The 14522-nt window shown below is 32.8% G+C and overlaps 1 protein-coding gene across 2 annotated transcripts in view; it reads left to right on the top strand.

Annotated features, from left to right (window-relative positions):
• Positions 1-2125: 2125 nt before the first annotated feature.
• Positions 2126-14522, top strand: part of LOC111622748 — a 55236-nt gene continuing 42839 nt past the window's right edge. For both annotated transcript variants that reach the window (XM_023365170.1, XM_023365171.1), the window contains exon 1: positions 2126-2216. The gene's annotated coding sequence lies outside the window, so the exon portion shown is untranslated. The remainder of the gene's footprint in view (positions 2217-14522) is intronic.

The following is a 14522-nucleotide window of genomic DNA, read 5'->3' as shown; positions in this document are numbered from 1 at the left end:
AATTTCAGTTAAACGAGAGCGTTTTCTTTTACGAAGTATTGTCATCTGAGCTCTTTTATTGATCAGAAATATCAGCAGCGTCTTCATTTTTATCATAATAATTTTATGGTTGACAAAATAAAAATATCTTCATTTATATATGTATATAAATGACAATGTTATATCTTTATATAAATGAAATTTTATATACATTTATAAATGAGGATGTTTGTTGGCTATGCACTCTTAAGCCGTTCCATCAATTGTTATCAAACTCGGCAGTTAGATCAACATACTTCTAACTTAGATAATGTTTGTAATACCACCCCAAATTAGTGAATGAATTTCTGTCAATTAATTTCTGTTTACTACCTTTACGTGTAGCGCCACCTTTTGGATAAAAATTAAAAAATAAATTAAATATAATACCAACGAGCTAGAATATACTACACAGAGTGGTTGTTACAGCCCTTATGGTGGCAACGACAGGTACTATCGACGAATTGGAATATTCTAACTTGTTGCCTACACAACCAACAAATGCCACGCTCACTAGACGAAAAGGAAAATGGCGGACATGTATTCAATTTTCTTCAAACATGGTGTCGCTTCAGCCACTCTATATTGTATATTCTAGCTTTTTGTATAATTAATATAAGAAATTTATAATTAAAAAGAAAACAAATATTATACTGACTTAATTACTACGACAATGATATAGTGTCAAATAGGCGAGCAACATCATTACTGCGACGGGTAGCACTCAAGTGTATCCCAGTCGAAAGTGCTACACTGAAACTATACAAGTATTTGATTTTTTACATCTAACAACTAGGGTATTTTCATTTCCGAATAATACTTTCTTAATTCTAATAATTCTTTTTTTTTAAAAACTCGCTATTTACCAGGATATTATTCTCACGTACTCTGTAGTTCATAGGCATTCTGATAATTTTCTTAAAATAGCTATTATCAAAGTACTGTACATTCTTTGGCCTGCAATTTAAAAACATGTAAATCTATAAATTACAACTATTTTCCGTTTTTACGACATTCCTTAATCTCGAGAACGAAGTTAGATACAAGAAAGACGAGATTAGATATGGAAATCATTGGGACAGGAGTCCCCGATTAACTATATAAGAACTTCCGATGCAAAGTAGAATTTATTATTTCAATTAAAAAATTTCTCCCGTAACGTATTAGATGACTGGTACGACTTGATTGTTAATGTTTGCTGTTGATGTTTTAATTGACCTACTCTGGGCTAATCTGCTAGCTTTTATATAGGCCTATAGACTTTTAAATTATTATTAAATATAAAATATAAAACCTATTAATTGTATAAAAATTATAAAAACATCCCAGACAAAGAAAATATAACTCAAAATTATTGATTTCCAACCTAATTAACTAGAGTGTCGTTAAAACCGAAAACGGCCGGCGAAGGGTGGGTTTCCCTCGGACGTGACATTTTACTTAGAACACCGAGGATTAGAAAACAATATTTTAATAAATAAATCAAGAGTTGTGGATTTCAGACCCATTCTGGACAATTATTTTTTTTCGGAATATTCTAAATTTAAAATTAATTTAATTCTAATTTTTAAATTTATTAGGAGAGCAGCTAAAGCACCTACCTCTAGCCAAATTGATTTGTTATGCAATTAGTTATTAGGCTCAACATAGCCCAATAGATAATCTGACAGATCATTTGGTAATAGAAATGTGCTGGGTTGTTGTTTATTATGTAAATTACACAATCAATCCGCAAGAAGGAAGTGCAGCTAACCATTCTTTCACAGTTAAGAAAATATTGTGGCAATATAAATGAAAATTTTCAGTTGTATGAAATATGTTGAAAATTCCTGATCTTACAATGGTGGAAGCAATTGTTTCCAATCAAACTCCAACCACTCGTAATGTAATTCGAGTAAATTTTCTTTTTAGCGAAGTTTTACATTTAACAAATATTCTGCCAAATCCGAGAGAAAAGAATTTGTTAAAAATAAACTTTCCTTTAAAAAATGCAATTAAAATACTCGAAATATTACATCTATGACGTAAAACTCGTGACGTAACGCGTGACGCATTGCAACGACAAATTCGAATTCGTTCCACTTTGTATTGTTGCCGACGCCATCTTGGAAATTTATGCTTTCCTGAAATTGCGAGTTTTTTTTTTCCTCGATTTTAACATTTTTCGTACAAATTTTAATGATGAAAACTCTCGTAACGTAGGTAACTTAATATTTTTCGATTTATATCAAAATTAAATAATTTAAATTAGATACGCTCTAAACCTAGATTTGCGGCTTGTAACCTGTAAGGTTACGTAATGCGTTTTTATAATGTTATTTATTATTACAAATATATTTTACAAATAAAGAGGACTATTTTAGCATTTTAAAGAAAATATTCGCAATTAGTTAATATTATGACGTAGAACTTATGACGTAACGCGTGACGCATTTATCGCACGTTTCACCGATTCGAATTCGTTCGATTTCGTATTGCCGACGCCATCTTGAAATAGAAAATTTTCTGGAAATTGCGAGTTATTTTTCCCTTCATTTCGAGATTTTTCGTAAATGTTTAATTACATAAACCCGAATAACGCAGGCAATGAAACGTTTTTTATTTATAAGCGATCAAAATTGAATAATTGTCGATAGAATATTAATGTGATTGTACCTATTGCAGCGAAAAACTAAGTGAAGTAGTGTTTGGTCCTCCTGAATACCACAATCGCATTGTGGATTGTCCCCAAGGTTAAATCTATGCAAGTATTGCTTAAAGTTGCCGTGTCCTGTAAATAGCTGAGTGAGGGTATAACTATAGTAAAAGTGGCGAAGAGTCGCAGTAGTGTCAACCTTGGGGATGAAAGTGTAGGTGAGCCTACCAGTAATGTCACGGTCCCAGCTGTCTTGCCAGAGAATGAAGATTTGCTTCTTGACGTGATTGTCGATGTACGCGGTAGGAACGTAACTGACTGAAAATACTAGTGACTGAAGACTTTGCAGCTTGTTTGGCAAGACGAAGACAGTCAGCGGTCTCGTTGCCGAGAACCCCCGCATGACCCGGGACCCATTGGAAATCTATTCTAATGTTGTTGTCAAAGTCTGAGAATGTAGTATATGAGATGGACGAGTTTTAAACGGCTCAGACTGCGCAATCCTGTGTAAAGCTACCCTACTGTCAGAATAAATGCGATAGTGTGAGTAGTGTCTTTTGTCTTTCCTATGCCTAATATGAAGTAAGTTCATATAAATAAAGTTTCCGCCTGTGCTATTGAGCAGTGTGAACCAAGACAGAAGCATGCGTTGTGAAGCTCGCGGCCTGTGTCGGAGTAAACTACAAAAGCGGCATCCACATCGTCACCCATCTTGGAACCGTCACTGTAAATGGGATAATCATCTGGATCTTCGAAGTAAACGTCAGGGGCAAGCTGATGGGAGAGATGGTAATCGAAAGGGTATTTTTGTCGATGCTGAATTTTTTGATATCATCGGTAAAGGTCAAACTGGGAAAGGGGAAATCTTACCTACTCTAATCATATTGTCGACATCTGAGTCGCTATAATCTCGTCAAGGTAAAATGACAAGATTTTTCTGCCAAATAATGCGTTTAATTTCTAAGTCGATGAAGGTCAATCCTGACATTACCTAAAGGGCACTAGTGGGTGCGGTCCTATAAGCCTGACAAATGCGGAGAGCTGCAATCTTTCGAACAGATAATAGTTTTTTACGGTTACGGACTTTGGCAGCTACGTGGCCCCAGACCTGAACGGCATAGAGGAGTGGTGGCTGAATTGCACCCCCGTAAATAAGCTTAGTAGTACTTTTTTTTTACTCTTTCCGCCCTGTGGGCACTAAGAAAGCCTCTTATAGCAGGCCCATTATGGGTTCGGCCAAGCCNGAAGCCAATCTCGATATAAAACACTGGTACTTTAACAAGGACATCGGAGAAGACGATACTACCAAATGCAAAGGAATTTTAGTTTTGTCTGCCTTGAAAAAAATTGATTAATTTCGGTAAATTAATAATATCCTTCGTACAGATTGTAGCTAATCATTACCTGTAAAGAGGAAAATTATATGGAGTCATAATTCGCTGTGTTTAGGTGAAATGCAATAAAGGCTCTGTTAACACTGCTATGAAAACAAAGAAAATTTATGCTAATGGTTTCTGAAACTGTGATAATGAAAGACGAAATAACTGATATAATCCAATATTGTTAATAAGAATTTATATAATAATATTTCTAGTTAAATGAGAATTTTTTAAGAAAATGTTTAAAAATTAATCGAGTTCATCAACAACTTATCTACAGATAAATCGAGAGATTTAATGCTCTGAGTTTTATGATAATGTTTTAACGTTATTATCTGTATTGAAGTTTATATAAAATTACAATAATAATATTAGATCAAAGTCTTGTCACGATTAATTTCATTGTCAAAGTTCCAAATGAATTTGTTTAACGTTTCATAACGTTGCATATTTTTGCTTTCGTTTAATTTTTAACGCAGATAATTAAAATTATATAAGAGCGAGTGAGTTAATCGATTTCGGTATGAGATCTAAATATAATATTATGTTATTTATTGTTCTTATATATGTTTTGAAAATAAATAACGTATATTAATAGCAGAATTTATATGATAAACGAAAATATAATGAACGAAATATAAATTTATTTATGTTTATATAAATGATTAACTTGGTTGATTCATATTCTCCAGTTATTTTGCTCAATAATTGCACGCAGCGGATATCCTTATTAAATAATTTTTGTCGATATAATCGTGTTGTTAATGTGCTTTTGGCAACTAATAACTGTATTGTTGGCTATTTCCGAGGATTGTATTTTGAGTATATTGTATGCGTGGAGAATTATTGCAGGTTAATGTAAAGAAATGATTAAGAAAATAGTTATATGTAATTATATAGAAATAAATAAAATTCGTATAATATTTTATTTAAAAATTTTCTATTTTTTCATGTTTTATTTCTGTGATAAATTAAACTATTTACAATGTTTTATCGAAGCATTCTGTTTTCATCGATATTATGTAATCAAATGAATTAATAAAGCAGTAACGAGTTTCTCAACTTTCCCGTCAACAATTAAAATTTTGGTGGCGTCATCTGTTATCATATTTTATTTTTAAAAACTTTTTTATATTTTTAACTATTATAAAACGACAAAAAGCTTAGTGTTTAGGGTAGGGGTGAGTTTTATAAAAACAATTATAAACGATAATAATGAGTAAATCGTCATTAAGTCCGACCTAAAATCACAAATAAAAAAAAGTCCTACCTTCTCGGAGGTACACACGACTCCTATTATCTCCTTACCCCTCGACCTGTAACCACTAAAATTTAATCGCATCAGTCCGTCTAATAAGCGAACCAACGTGCAAAATTTCAGAAATTTTCGACAAAAAGCACAGGAGTTATTAAGGTTCAAACACTGTGAACAAAACCATTCCCCCCACACACATATACACAGATACTAATATCCATACATACAGAAATTACTTTCGAATTTTCTGCATGTATTGACGTTAGAAGGTGTCCTGAGTCCAAAAATGAAAACATGTCGGGCGGAGGTCATTTTTTTCATCGATCGCCATACTTTCCCTATGTTTTACGGTATATTAAACACGTTTAGTTGTTTTGGTATGATTTTTAAGAACAACAGTTATTTAAAATACTTTTGAAATTTCTGTCGGGTGTTCTTAGTCTGTGGAAAATATTATCTGCAAAACTTCGATAAGATTTTCACACATTAAGCCACAAAGCCACGTCAAGGCGACACCCATTTTGTGGTAGTTTTTTGATTTCCAGAAACTGACTCTGATTGCTTGACAGAATAGCAATCAGAGAATAAAACTGGATATTCGTTGCTATTCGATTTAATCAATAAACTGAAATCATTCACAAAAAATCCGGGGAGATTATCCGTTTTGTGAATCGAGATTAAATTGATTATTTTTCATTTTCTAGAAGGAACATTTGCATGTGTGGTTCGGTTGATTCACCATTGGATGCATATCACGTGATTGCTGTTTGCACCTTTTTGTCAAAATTACGTAAGGAGATTTTTGGTGTTACTTGTTTTTCGTTTAATAAAAAAATTTTATCAAAATATATTAAAGTCCTTATTGGGGAAAAATGATTCTCAATATAAATTTGTCATTTGAAATTAAATATAGCAACGGATAAATAATTACTTTAAAAATGTAAATAATTCATAACATATTTGTAGATTATAAATATTTGTATATTAAGATATATAATTATAATAAATAATATCGACAAGTTGCTGATTTGTTTCTTCATCATGCTACGAAGGTTGATCACCATAAATCGCCAGCTTTTCCTATCACTTGCTTTTCTTTTAGCTACTTAAAACCAAGTTATCCTTGCCCTTCTTAGATTTCTCTTATTAAAACCCTCCATTGTTTAAAGTTATATTGCCGTATTAGAACACGGTCTGCAATTTTTTTTTTCTTTTGCGCTCTTAACAGTCCTGAGAAGTCATTGAATGGTGTGATATCTCCTCTCTACTTCTTCAGTAATAATTTTATCATTCCTAATAATTTTCAGAATTCACCGGACTTCATTAAAATTCTCTTCATTAATTTCTTTCAGTAGATCTTAGGCTGAATATCAGTTGACAGACTGCTTATGTATGCAGGAAATCTTAAAGCCTTAGACTTTTCTCATTTATTTATAAATTATTATATTCAGAAGTAAAATAAGTAGAATTATAAAAACCGGAATTGGAGTCAAGTGGTAAAGAAATAGATTTAAATAAAATTTTCTGTAGAACTTTTGTAATGCTTGACGTTATGCATGAAGAGCTTTTTGTTGTTATTTAATGAACTTCCAATTGCTAAAGCTATCAGTTATGTTGGAATAACAGCAGAAATTATAAATAATATTGCGGAATATTTAATATATTTAATATTTTATATAATATTTCATAATAGAATCGTTGTCTTATTTAATAAACTTATCTTTAAAACTAATACTTATCCGTATATTTTTAAAATAATATATAAAGGGCAATTTACATAGCAGAATGATTGGCTTATTTCGGCTTTCTCCATTTTTGGTAAACTTGTGAATAAAAAATTTTCACCGTACGAATAGTAGATAATATGGTTTCAGACAAGGGAGATTAATCCCAAGAAGTCGCAAATGTCTTTCGTGATAAGTTGATGTTTTCATTGGATAAGTCTTTGTTTGTTCTTGGATTTACATCTGCATATGATTTGGTACATTTGGATATTTTCAGTAAAACCTCGTGTCCGGATTTCCTTATTTTCTTTTCCTATCACTTTATTTTCTTTTAGCTACTTGAATTTAAGAATTTAAGTATTTAAGAATGCTAGCACAATCTTTAACATCTTGAAACCGAGTTGTCCTTGTCCATCTGAGATTTCTCCTATTAAAAACCTCCAGTGTTTAAACTTTTATTACCATATTCCTTCAAACCCTTTTCTCAATTCCTGACTTAGCACATTGAATACAATATTTAAACACTTTACTTGCATATACAATGCGTTTATATTATGGTATAGAGTATTGGGATAATTATTATTGATTTTGGAAGATATGTTTTTTATCCATAGTCATTTTAGTCAATTACAGATCAAGTCAGTTGATTTATATTAACTGTTTCATTGATATTTCTCATAGTATGAGAATACAGTATATTGATTCTATAAACGTAGGCCTGCTTTTTGACTTTCCCAAGAAAATAACTCGAGCGATGTTATTATTAAAAAAGAAAGCATATTGATTTGTGAAATTATAATACTAATACTAAAAAATCTAAGCTTATGTAATTATTAAATTTTTCAAAAGAACCTATAACATTTCAATTCGTTAATTATCATAAATATTGAAGGTACAGAAAAGGTATAGAAAAAACTTATCTCGATTCTTTCTTCTTGTATTATGTGAAAGAAATGTCGAAAAACTTCTGTCTTAACGCAAAACAATCAGATGATATTCTTATCAAATATCTGAAATTAAATATTTATAAAATATATAAAGACGAGTTACGTAAATATGTATTAAATTTAATGCTTATGTGAAAAAATTAAATACTTTCAGAAATGAATAAATGCATGATAGATAAAAGATATGCGGTGTCTTTAATGTGTCGCGACATTAATGATGATAATACAGTATTCCTTTTCGTGTTTATTTGACTTTTAAGTTAATATCGTCAAGTTTTCTGTCTAGAACAAGAAAATCTCGCTTATGTATCACAACATAATTTTAGTTTTTCTGTATCGATTACAACGTTTATTAAGCAATACATTCTTTATTAAAAAAAACAAAAGGTTGATCTCTTTCACTTATGTTATATGTCCCATATTGCCTGTTGATGTTCAAATACGAAACACCACTTACGGATTCCGGAATGTAACTTTTGTGTATATCGAATTTTATCCTTCATACAACATGTTAAAAGAAATAACTGGACCCCTGGATTGATTTCCGTTAATGAAAATTATCAATTTAGCATCGATCGAATTTATTTACGCAAATCATTTCGCTTTTTCTGCCGTCCACTAATTTTCCATTGCAATTCTCCGTGTTTATTTCCGATATGTTCAACATCGAGTGATTTTGAATTTCTTTCCACGCTTTATGAAACATAAAAGAAAAAGAATACGATTAATATTGAAATATTCTAAATAGATTAAACACATACCTCAATTCTAAATTTCCTCTGATCTTCGATCCTCATCCGTTAATACAGAAAGCAAGAATAAAATTCTAAAATTAATCACATAATTGATTTTTGCTTCCAATTTGTCTAATATCTGCTTATTTTGCATTCTGTCCTCGTCTGCTGAAATATTTAAAAGAACACAATTAAAATTAAGATGTTCTAAATGGACCATGGGCCGTTTAAAGAATTACACTAACAAAAATTTCCCTTTTTCTATACTCTTCCCTATCATTACCATTCCTCGCAAAAACAGGAACTTAGATCTTCCCCATAATTATGTCCTGAAGCCAGAAGTTAAAATCATTTGCAAATATACGAGAGTTGTTTTTAAACAGTTGTATCTGTTTCTAATATTGCTTTCATTTATTGTGTCAGCTAGAAGCTGGCAAATGAACTACTTGGTGCATATTGAAGAATTCTAAAAGTAGATCGTCTCGATCTTTATTTCGCAGACTGTGGCATTAGAAAATACTTGTCGAAATATGAAGGATTCGTAATATATAATATATGATTTAAAATAAATATTATAATAATGTATTGCAGCCATCCCGTAATGAATGGGGAGAAAAATAAACGTTTGGTGCATCCTTACGTCATCAAAGACTTGCTCCCCTAGGTCAGATACAAACGAATTCCTCCCCATAAACTATAATACTTAAATGGTTCTTTCGATAATTGCTTACTTAACCTGAAAGGATTCGAGGTTAAATAAGCAATTTATAAATCTAATCAATTTAATTCAAAACTAATTTGTAAAATAATCGTTAATCTAAATAATGAAGATGTTTCAACTGGAAAATTTGTTCTATTTTAATCACATCGATCAAAAAAACAAGTGATACTTACCTTCTCGACACATTCCGATTCAAAATAGCATCGAAATATCAATACAATGAATAAAAGTCGGAATTTCTGGATAAATTCTATTATTCAATAATAGAAAAAGAACAATTGGAAGTAATTGTTAGATAAATATGACGTGTGGGTAAATGTATCACGCGTTACGTCGAAAGCATTAAATTGTTACTACAAATGTCCGATGTTATGTATAATTTTTTAAACATTTTCTAGCTGATCGTAAATATTAATTCAAAAAATGATATCGATGTCAAATAATTAGCATCGCACAGCACAACATTATCTGATATTGAAAAGGTCATTTCCCCGTGTTTATTATATTTAAAAAGATTTAGATATCCAAATTTAATTCTTTCAATTCTTATTAATATTTTTAACGTTTTATTCTAATTTTTGTCCCCTCTGTTTAGTCATGCTAATATATTCGATAAATTAATTCGAAATCTTCAATTTGATGGGAAATTCCAAAAATATGCAATTGCATTTCATTATAAAAATATAAAATATTAACAATCTCGAATTTTATAAATAGTTTTAACGCCTGCTTACTTATTACACTTAATGTTAAGAAGGTGACATGATAAAAATACTTTTAGCAATTCTTTGTTCGGCGCTTTCTCTGCAGTAGACACCAAACATCCTGCTAACAAATTCATTGAAATCTCGCCTCCATTAATTTCCAGCATCTGAACGAACATTTTCCAACAACGGAATGCGAACAATAAAGCTCAACAATGTGTTTCTTTGTTAAGTTTGATGAATTGTTTAATAATTTTTTGACGGAAATGCACTTTAACACGTAATAACACAGAGCCTACAACTGGTAGAATAATAAACCTTATAAATTACATAATATGGACTAAATTTTATAAACTCTAAAAATTTGTAATTTATTTAATTTTATATTGATCAGAATTTGAATTAACGATTGCCACACGCTTGATCTCGCCAGATGAATCAGACAATTTAACGATTTGTCTGATTCATATGGCGAGATCTGCAAAATCGACGAGAAAACGCTTCGAACGGCCGATTGGTACGACTATCACTTTGGGGTCCCGGGTTCGACTCCTGACTGATTGACGAATCCTAGGAATTTTTCGGGGTTGATCTGTCCTAAAACGCCGGGCATCATTCCTTATCACCAGGTTGTCTCATTGCATGTCTAGTCAAACTCATAATAAGAATCTTAGGCAGTGGAGTAGCGTGAGCGTCAGCCGCTCGGGGCGGTGGAAAATTTTGCGCCCCCTTATTTAGGTATCTCAATTTAAAAACTAAAATTCAGTTTCGTCACAGAATAAGTAATGAAAAATTCCGTGCTTATTTCAATCGGTCCGAATCGTAGGTGCGACAAAAATATGGAATGAAACGGTTCAAATTTATACAAGATATTATTGTTATTTATTGTGAAATTTTTCCGCCCCTAAAAGTGCTGCCCCTGTCGTCCCCACTACGCTTCGCCACTGAATATACTGTATAATTTTAAATATTTTGATAAAAATAATGAAGAATAATCATCTTTTAAAGGTATAATATAAACATTGAACATTAGACAAAAGACAAATTTGACGTTCAACAAACGAACAGTAGGAAATTTTGGTGGTAATAAATTAATTCCGACTGTGGTATATTTACACCACAGTCGGAATTATGCTTGTCCGGCGTCTTGACGTCACGAAGTGGCGACATCTCGTGGTAAAAAACAGAACTATGGATACGGAATCGTTCTGTTATTAGAGGCCAGTATTAAATGTATCAGCCATTTTTTCAACAAATTTCCAGTTAGTCAATGCGCGACGTTCACCGAGTCACGTGATGTTGTAAACGTACGTCGCAACGATTTTTTCTTGGAGTAATGTTTGAACTTGCGTTGCAACCTCTCTATTATTTTAATAAAATAGGTCATAATTTTAACTCCAAAAACAAAAAAAAAAAAAGAAGTTTAAACTGATCTTCTACTCGCCATGCTAGAAGTAGCTAACGCCATTATCGACCGTCTAGAATTGCTAGATGGTGGCGCTTGACCGTCCGCCGTTCACGTTTTGGGTTGAATACGACGGCCGCAACCTCTCTCATATTTTTTGTTTTGATGGCAATAGTATTCTCATGAAGGTATTCTTTCATCAGTAGATTGATTTTTGTGGGTCATTGTAGTTGCCTGAGTCTATAAAGAATCCATGCACTGTCGAATGATTTCTGAATATCTATACTGTCTCAAAACATACTGTATTTATTTCTGTCAAGTAGTCGTTTTATGTTGTTGACTGCCATTGTGATAGCATGAATAGTTGACCTTTGCTTTCTAAAACCATACTGATTGTCACTCAGTAGATTATTTGACTTGATCAAGGTGCAAGAGAGTCTGTAAGCAATTTTTCCATTACTTTCCCTAGTGCAGGTAATAGAGAAATCGGTCTGTAATCTCCAGGTTTATTTACTTTAGGGACAAGTACCAACTTGGCTTTATTCTATTTTCTGGGGAAGATGATGAAATGTAGGCGATCTCTGGGGTAATTCCGTCGAGCCCGGGGGTCTTTCTGTTATTCAGGTTTGTCAGCTTCTTCGTGTATGAAAGGGAGTGTGTCAGGAGTGTCAATATCTACGTTTATTTTGTCTCTAATTTCACTATGAATGTCGAAATATTCGTTTTCGTTGTCTTCTACACATTTTTTGAAATATAGCTTTTGTGAAGGTCGCCGAATTGGTAATATCCAAATGTCAGGACTTATCATATGTGGGATGAAGGAAAGTGAGGCAAATAGTTACAGTGACAAACAAACTCGTTTATTTATACTACGTCTTACAATCTAGACTGTCTTGTCTTTTGGTGGCTCTGGACTGTTCAGTTGTTGGCCCCGGGGCAATCATTCGATGCTCGATGGTGTGAGATGTTGTGACGAAGGGTGATAGCCCGAAGTTCGAACAGGATGGTGTCCACTCGTGGAGGCAGGGAAAAGTCTTGACAGTTGACTATAGTTGTTAGCTGGGGAAAGTCTGGACAGTAATTGATACTATCAGAGGCTGGGAGAAGAATGGAAGAAGTCTACAGTTATCTCCACTAGGGGAAGCAGAGGAAAAGTTTGCCTTTGTCCTTGAGATTCAGGTTTTTAAAAGATTTTCTTCCCCGGATCTCTAGCTTTTGATTGGTCGGTTTCCTGTATCTAAGCGGATGACAGACCATTTCGGGCTACCAAAGGTTTAATTCGACACTGTATTTTAATCCGATCAAGGGAAATTAATCGCACCTTGAAACTCTTGCTCTTATTTAATTGTTTCGAATTCTTGTAAATCTGACACATAATATCAGCGCTGCATCTCCTTTTAAGGTTATTTAAAAACTGTTTTCTCCTCTCGATTAATAATTTTATTATTTCCTGATTTTTTAGGTTTTTCATTCAATTTTTACGAGCGTTAAAATCAAAGCCCAATCCCATGATTTGACACCTTTATGATATTTTTAACACGTGAGCTCGAGTATCGCTCGGACCTCACACTTTGATGGTAGTTTGCAGATCATTTGTATAGTTTCCATGGTGGTCACGGCCTGCGTTCTTCTTAATCTGTTACAGCTCCACTTGGTCCTAAATCCTAAAGAAAATACTGTACTAACAGTAAGAAACCCCCAAGGGTTTCTTACTGTTAGTGCAGTATTAGGACCAAGTGGAGCTGTAACAGTAAGAAACCCCCAAGGGTTTCTTACTGTTAGTGCAGTATTTTCTTTAGGATTTCAATTTAGAATCTTTTATATTCTTTTTGTAGCTGTAAGTATTGTTGTTTGTTTAACCTTTGTGTGTCCTCTTTGATACTTTTTGTTCAAAGATAGTTTTTGATACTTTTTTCTCAGAGTGTTATTTCTGAGCCTCAGTTCAGACAGAGTATTGTTCCACCAGGGGACCGGTTTATTCTTGGCTCTGTATTTCGGTATAGTGATCTCACACGCGTCCTTAATAATTTTGGGATTTCGTTCAATCCTTCTTTTAGCCTCTTCCCTTGAGAGTGAGGAAGTTATGTCAATTTTATCCATAATGTATGTTCTCCATCTTTCCCAGTCTGTCTGGGCGGTGTAATATCTTGGTTTCTCTAGAATGTTAAGATTTGGGATGTTGATTTCAAAAGATATGTACTTGTGGTCACTTAGTGTAGTGTCATCTTCAACCTTCCAGTTGTGTATGTATTAGTAAATGTTAGAGGAGCTGGCCAAGATATCTATCCAACTTTTTCCTCGGCTTGATTCAAAAGTTGGAGGTGAGTGACAGTTCAAAACGAAGATGTTTTTAGAACTGCTCGAATGTTCTCCCTCTTTTATCAAGTTTGTCACCTCCCCAAGTTGGGGAGTGCGAGTTAATATCCCCCTCAAGAATAATGTTTTTTGTTGGGGACAACGTTAATTATCTTATTGATTTCTTCTAATAAACCTTGAAGATCGATTCCTTTGGGATAATATATGTTAATTATGAGTAGTTTAGTGTCCTGTCCATAAATTTTACAGCAGGTAATGTAATGGTTGCTATGATTTTTGTGGAATAAAATACGTATGTTCTTATTTTCCAGAATAATAATGCTCCACGGGTATTCATTAATTTTCTAAACTTTTACTTTTAGTGGGTAAATAAGCAGGTTTATTGTTAACTAGCAGGTGGGCCCGACGTTGCTCGGGAAAAAGTAACGATAACTAAGATAAAGATTATTACGTTACAGTCAACCTTACCCGTTTTCACAGAATGCACGAATTGGGTCCCCTTAGAGAATTTTTAGATGGGTCTAAAAATATGTTCGATTTCCCGCAAAAACGAAAAAAAACTGCATCTGCGTCTTGCACGTCGCTTTCTCTTAACAATTCCATTGTTACGTAACATTTCCATTGTTGACACTTCCGTTGTTACTTAAAACTTTTATTGTTACTTAAAACTTCCATTGTTACTTA

Source organism: Centruroides sculpturatus, unplaced genomic scaffold, assembly GCF_000671375.1.
Source record: "Centruroides sculpturatus isolate CEXI.00-Female unplaced genomic scaffold, Cexi_2.0 scaffold309, whole genome shotgun sequence".
Lineage (NCBI taxonomy): Eukaryota > Metazoa > Arthropoda > Arachnida > Scorpiones > Buthidae > Centruroides > Centruroides sculpturatus.
Note: the sequence above shows the minus strand (reverse complement) of the source record. Positions and strands in the feature narration are given on the sequence as shown.